Below are 5,963 nucleotides of genomic sequence, written 5' to 3'. Positions count from 1 at the left end.
ATTTGTAGAAACGGAGGATAGTAGACCGTTTTTGGAGGACATTCCGTTCAAATCTTTAAGTAAGGAGGAGGCGGATGATTTGGAGAGACCTTTTCTTCATGATGAGATTAAAGAGGCGGTGTGGGAGTGTGGAGGTGATAAAAGTCTGGGGCCGGATGGGTATTCCTTCCTTTTCATTAAAAGATGTTGGTACTTTATTAAAGAAGATTTCTTCAATTTCTTCAACTATTTCTTTGGAGGGAGTACTTTATCAAAGGTAATCACTTCATCTTTTTTGACTTTAATTCCAAAGAAGCATAATCCTTTGGGATTGGACGATTATAGGCCTATTTGCTTGGTGGGATGCATTTACAAAGTGGTGACCAAACTTTTGGCGGGGAGACTAAAAAAGGTGTTAAGCTCCATCATCTCTCCTAATCAAACCGCCTTTGTCCCCGGTAGACAATTGCTTGATGGGGTGTTAGTTGCGAACGAGGTGGTCGATTATGCTAGGAAGACGAGTAGTAATTGTTCTCTTTTCAAAGTTGACTTTGAAAAGGCTTACGATAAAGTGAGTTGGTCTTTCCTAAAATTTATGTTCAAAATGATGGGGTTCGGTAAGAGATGGATGAAGTGGATGGATTTATTGGTGTTTAAGAGTGATATGTCGGTGCTTGTTAATGGGAGCCCCTCGAAAGAGTTTGGTGTTTTTAGAGGGTTGAGACAAGGAGACCCTCTTTCTCCTTTTCTCTTTGTTTTGGTGGCGGAAGCTCTCACGGCCTTGGTTAGAAAGTCCATGGAGATTGGGGAGTTCCAAAGTTTTGTTATCAAAGGTTCTTGTAGAGTGGACATTCTTCAATTTGCGGATGACACTTTATTGGTGGGGGATGGTAGTTGGAAGCATATTAGGGCGGTCAAGGCGGTTCTTAGAGCGTTTGAACTTGTGTCGGGTCTTGGTATAAATTTTAATAAGAGTAAATTGATAGGTATCAATTCTACCAATCAATTCTTGGAAGCGGCGTCTCTTTTTTTGTCTTGTAAAATTGAGGAAAACAAGTTTCTCTTCCTAGGCATCCCCATTGGTCACAATCCTAGGTTGGATTCTACTTGGGATCCTTTGTTGAACAAGATGAAGGCTAGATTGGAAGGGTGGACTAATCGTTTTTTGAATTTTGGAGGAAGGATTACTCTCTTGAAGTCGGTTCTTAGTTCTCTCTCCATTTTCACTATGTCTTTCTATAAAATGCCGATGAGGGTGGTGAAGAAATTCAATAGTTTGCAAAGTAAGTTCCTATGGGGAGGTTTGGAGGAGAAAAGAAAGATTCATTGGGTTCGGTGGAAAGACTTATCGCTTCCCATGGAGAAAGGGGGATTAGGTGTTAAAGATATCGCTTTGTTCAATATTTCTCTTCTTAACAAGTGGAGGTGGCGTATATTACAAGGCCGAAAGTCTCTTTGGCTAGAAGTTTTGAAAGCCCGTTATGGTGATTTATCGTCCATTTTGTTGGTTGATGGCAAGGTTAGTAACATTCCTCACTCTCCTTTTGTTGCTTCTTCTTCATCTTCTTCTTTTTGGTGGAAAGATTTAGTTAAGATTCGGTCCTTTTCTCCTACGGATCCTATGGTGGAAAACGTTAAATTTACTATTAACAACGGGTTTCAAACGCCGTTTTGGGAATCTAATTGGTTGGAAGGGATCCCATTGAAAGAGGAATTCCCGGATTTGTATGATAATTCTCATTTGAAGGGTGTGTCGGTGGCGGGTATGGGGGATGGATTGAAGGAGTTTGGTGTTGGGGCGATTTTGGTTTAAAGTTGGAGGGGAATTTTTTAGAGCCGGATTTGAATAAGATGAAGAACCGGATGGATTCTTTTATAGGTTGGAATCATGGCAACGACTCGGTTTTATGGACCAAAGAAACTACGAAGGAGTTTTCGGTAGCATCTTGTTATAATTTTTATTTGAATCTTCAAATCCCGTTTGGTCCACTTAATAGGTATGATGGACTTTTTGAGTTTCTATGGAAAATGGAGGTTCCGTTCAAAATTAAGGCTTTTGGGTGGAGACTTTTTCTTGATAGGCTTCCAACGATTGATGGATTGGTGTATAGAGGTATGACTTTTCCTAATGATATGTCTAAATGTGTTTTGTGTGGTCTTGTCTCCGAGGATAGGGATCATTACTTTTTTGGTTGTTTGGTGGGTAAAAAGATTTAGAATGATATAGCTTTGTGGGTTGGTAAAGGGGGGTTTTTGGAAAACGAGTGTTTGCCGCATTTTTGGGAGTGGCACTTGTTTTTTCGTTCTCGTAAGGTTAAAGATAGTAAATTGGACGTGGTGTGGATTGCCACCATTTGGTCTTTTTGGTTACTTAGGAATGGAGTGCGCTTTCGGAAGGAAGCTTGGAGCATTAACAACACCGTTTGGAACATCAAGTTCTTGGTTTGGAAATGGTCTTTTTGCGGGAAGATTACCCATCCCAATTATACTTTTTACGATTTTAGTAAGGAGCCCCTTTTCTTTCTATCGTAAGAGTAATTGGTGTGTAATTTTTCTTTTTGTCGGGCTTTCCCGCTCTCCTTTGTAATCGGGTTGGAGAACCCTTAGTTCTCCGTTTAATATAATTTCTTGATTACAAAAAAATATATATATATATATATCTGAATGCATAAACTTCATCAGATGATCTAATGTATAAACTTCATAAGATTATCTATTTTTTGTATTAACTTTCATGCACATTTTGAATTTATACTGACTTCAACATTGTTTGCAAGTATATCCCCATCATAAATTGTCACCTCCCCCTCAGATCTCCATTTAAAAATCCATTTGATGACCAATTTTTCCATTGACCCGCCGTAACTAAATGATCTATTATCTCTAGTTTCATATAAAATTGACTCGGTTGTTTATGGTATGGGTTACTGGAAAAATTAAATTGAACCGAACCATATTAAAAATGGATTCGAATGAAACTAAACTGTTTCAATTTATTCAAAATCGAATCGAATCATAATAATTAATTTGGTATACCGTTAATTTTTCCTTAATCGAACCGTTTATTAAACGAACCATTAAACTATTTTTAATTTAAAAAAAAATTGTATTTTTTTTATTTTCAGTTTTGATTTGATTCGGTTATAATTTTGGTTCAATTCAGTTATAGTTTTGGTTCGGTTCTAAAATTGTTTGTACAATATGATTTGATTCACTAACCAAATATAACTCTTTATTTATTTTAACTTCAGTATAGTTTAGTTCGACGGTATAATACAGCTCGGTTCGACGGTACAATACAATTCGTAGTACTCCCTCCGTCTCAAAATAAAATTCGTTTAAGGTTGTTACACATGGATTAAGAAAAGTAATGATTGAGTCAATAAAGATAACATTCTTACAAAATTACCCTTAATTACTATTGATTGATATACATTATCATATCTTGAAAAGAGTATAGATAAGGGGTAATGTTGGTAAAAATTAATCAATGTTGCATTGGAAAAGCAAAAAAACTTATTTTGAGACAACTTTTTAGAGCTAGAAAGACACTTATTTTGAGACAGAGGAAGTATTTTTTAGTAGTCCTACGAATTCCATTCTCCAATTCTATTAAGGCTATCAACAATGGTTTCTAAATTCAACACGATACTTTTTCACTTTTTACACTGCACATCATCATCTCTTTCTTCCACCTAATTATTCAAGACCCATTCAATTTTTACTTACTACAATGATTTTGTTTGTATTCAACACCCATAAAAGAAAATAATAATATAAAATAATTAAGAGTTAAATAATTTATTTTTATTTTATTTTTTTAATTTTTTGTTGGGATCCATTTCACTAAAAATAGGTTAAGAGCTACAAACAAGAAGGCTAAATAGAAAAATTAGAGAGAAGAAAGTTGATTTTTTTCTGTGTCCAAATCTAATGAAACTAGTCTTTATTTATAGAGAAAAAAATGAATTTTGATAAAAAAAAATTACTATGAAATAATTGACCCCAAATAATTATGATAAAATAAAAATATAATAACTTATAACAACTAATAATATTTTTGGCAAGTGTTTTTTTTTAGCTCCCACACTCTCTTATTCCATATGTTGAATATATTCAACACAATTTAATTCATCTCAATTTCAACACTCAATTGAACACCCGATTGCTCTCATTCAACTACTTAATAAATTATTTAATATGTACCTTGTAAATGGTCTAATGAGTATAAATTGTCACCAATTCTACTAATGATAAGGTGTCAGTATAAGTATGAGTTATGACTAGAAAAATTCAATAAGAAAATTACAAGAAATACGGGATATTATTGGGAAACATGAAATATTTTCAAATATAATATAATTCAAGAGTTAAAATTGATTAATTTACAACAAAATATCACAAAATATCTTATTAAAATTTCAAAAGATGAAAATAATATTTAATTAGGGTAATAAGAAAAACTAAAATACAAAAATAATATTATAAAAAAACTTATAGTCTCCCTCTAAATGGGATAAATTAGTATTTGGAGTCATGTACACTCTACCAATCTTAAAAACGTTATCATTCTTCATTTAAATATAAATTTTAATTAATTCATTTAATAATATATTATATAATTATTACTAATTAAATAATAAGTTGTTGTTTTAGATTTATGATTGATTAAGTGCAAGTAGACCAGAGCTCTAGTTTTGCCTAGTCGGATTAGGGGTGTATTTGTTTCATGTCTTAAAATTATATTTATTGGAAAGATATTTTTAGAATTATTACTTTTAAAATATTATTACAATCTGATAGAAATTTTAATTTTAAAAAATAATTGTAAAATTTGTTTAACTTATAAAAAAAATAAAAAATAATAGTAAATGTGATTGATAGGAAAATATATAGTTTATTGAACTTATTTCTATATGAGAATATTATATTCTCAGCTTTTAATTCTTGAGATAAAAATAAAAAAACATACATAAATAAAATTCTTGAAAATAATAAGTTTATGTTTCGCATGCATCTTAAAAGACTTATTTGGTAACAGTATTTTCATCACGGATTTATAGTTTATTTTACTAGTTTATAGCTTATTGTCCAGACGCTACTTTAAATAGCGTTTTAGTTTATAGTTCATAACTTATCATTTTTTTCTTTCATTTTTATCTTTATTATTTTAACTAAAATTTGCTTTTATCCTCAATTATTTATTTTAATTTAAAATAAAATAATTGTGTATTAAATATTTTTATGTCATTTTAATTAATCAGTTAGTTGAATCGTTAGTTTTATCAAACACTTGAATTAGCTTATCAGCTATAAGTCATCAGTTAATAACTATAAGTTATCAGTCATTAACCATCGGCCATAAACTATAGCTATTAGCTAGCTTATCAATCGACCGCTAATTTTACCAAAGAGAATCTGCCTCTAATTTATATCAAATATAAGAAAGTGTATTCTCATAGCCAATAGTCATATTAAATAAATATATTTTTGTATACCTTCAAACAAACACACTTTATAAGAAGCAATCGAGGATTTGTCCTCAAATCAAAGAAACTTTTACTATAGAAATTGAATTATAATAACATTTACAGAGAAAAAATAGTAGTTGTTTTTAAAGAATAAAATCAATTTAAAATTAGATCATAACCATTAAATTATTTGACATAATTTCTTGGGTTCGAATTCATTCCTAAAGATTCAGCAAAGTTTAAAAAAAAAAATTAGAGAGAAATTATAATGCACATTGCAATTGCATTCAATGAATAAAAAATAAAATTATTTGACATAGGAGTAACTGTTTAATTTAACCCCGCAGGTTTGTAATTGAATCCTGCACAATCAATCAATCAAAGTAACACGATTCCAAACAATAGCAAATCCCAAGCGAGACCAAGTTTGACAACCTCTGACAAATTTCGAGTTTCGGTGCAATGGTTTCTTTATGGATGGGCAATTCCATCACCCACCCATTTGGATTAATT

The sequence above is a fragment of the Vicia villosa genome, linkage group LG4 (genome assembly GCF_029867415.1).
Source record: "Vicia villosa cultivar HV-30 ecotype Madison, WI linkage group LG4, Vvil1.0, whole genome shotgun sequence".
Taxonomy (NCBI): domain Eukaryota; kingdom Viridiplantae; phylum Streptophyta; class Magnoliopsida; order Fabales; family Fabaceae; genus Vicia; species Vicia villosa.
The sequence above is the reverse complement of the archived record's forward strand: the minus strand, read 5'-3'. Positions refer to the sequence as shown.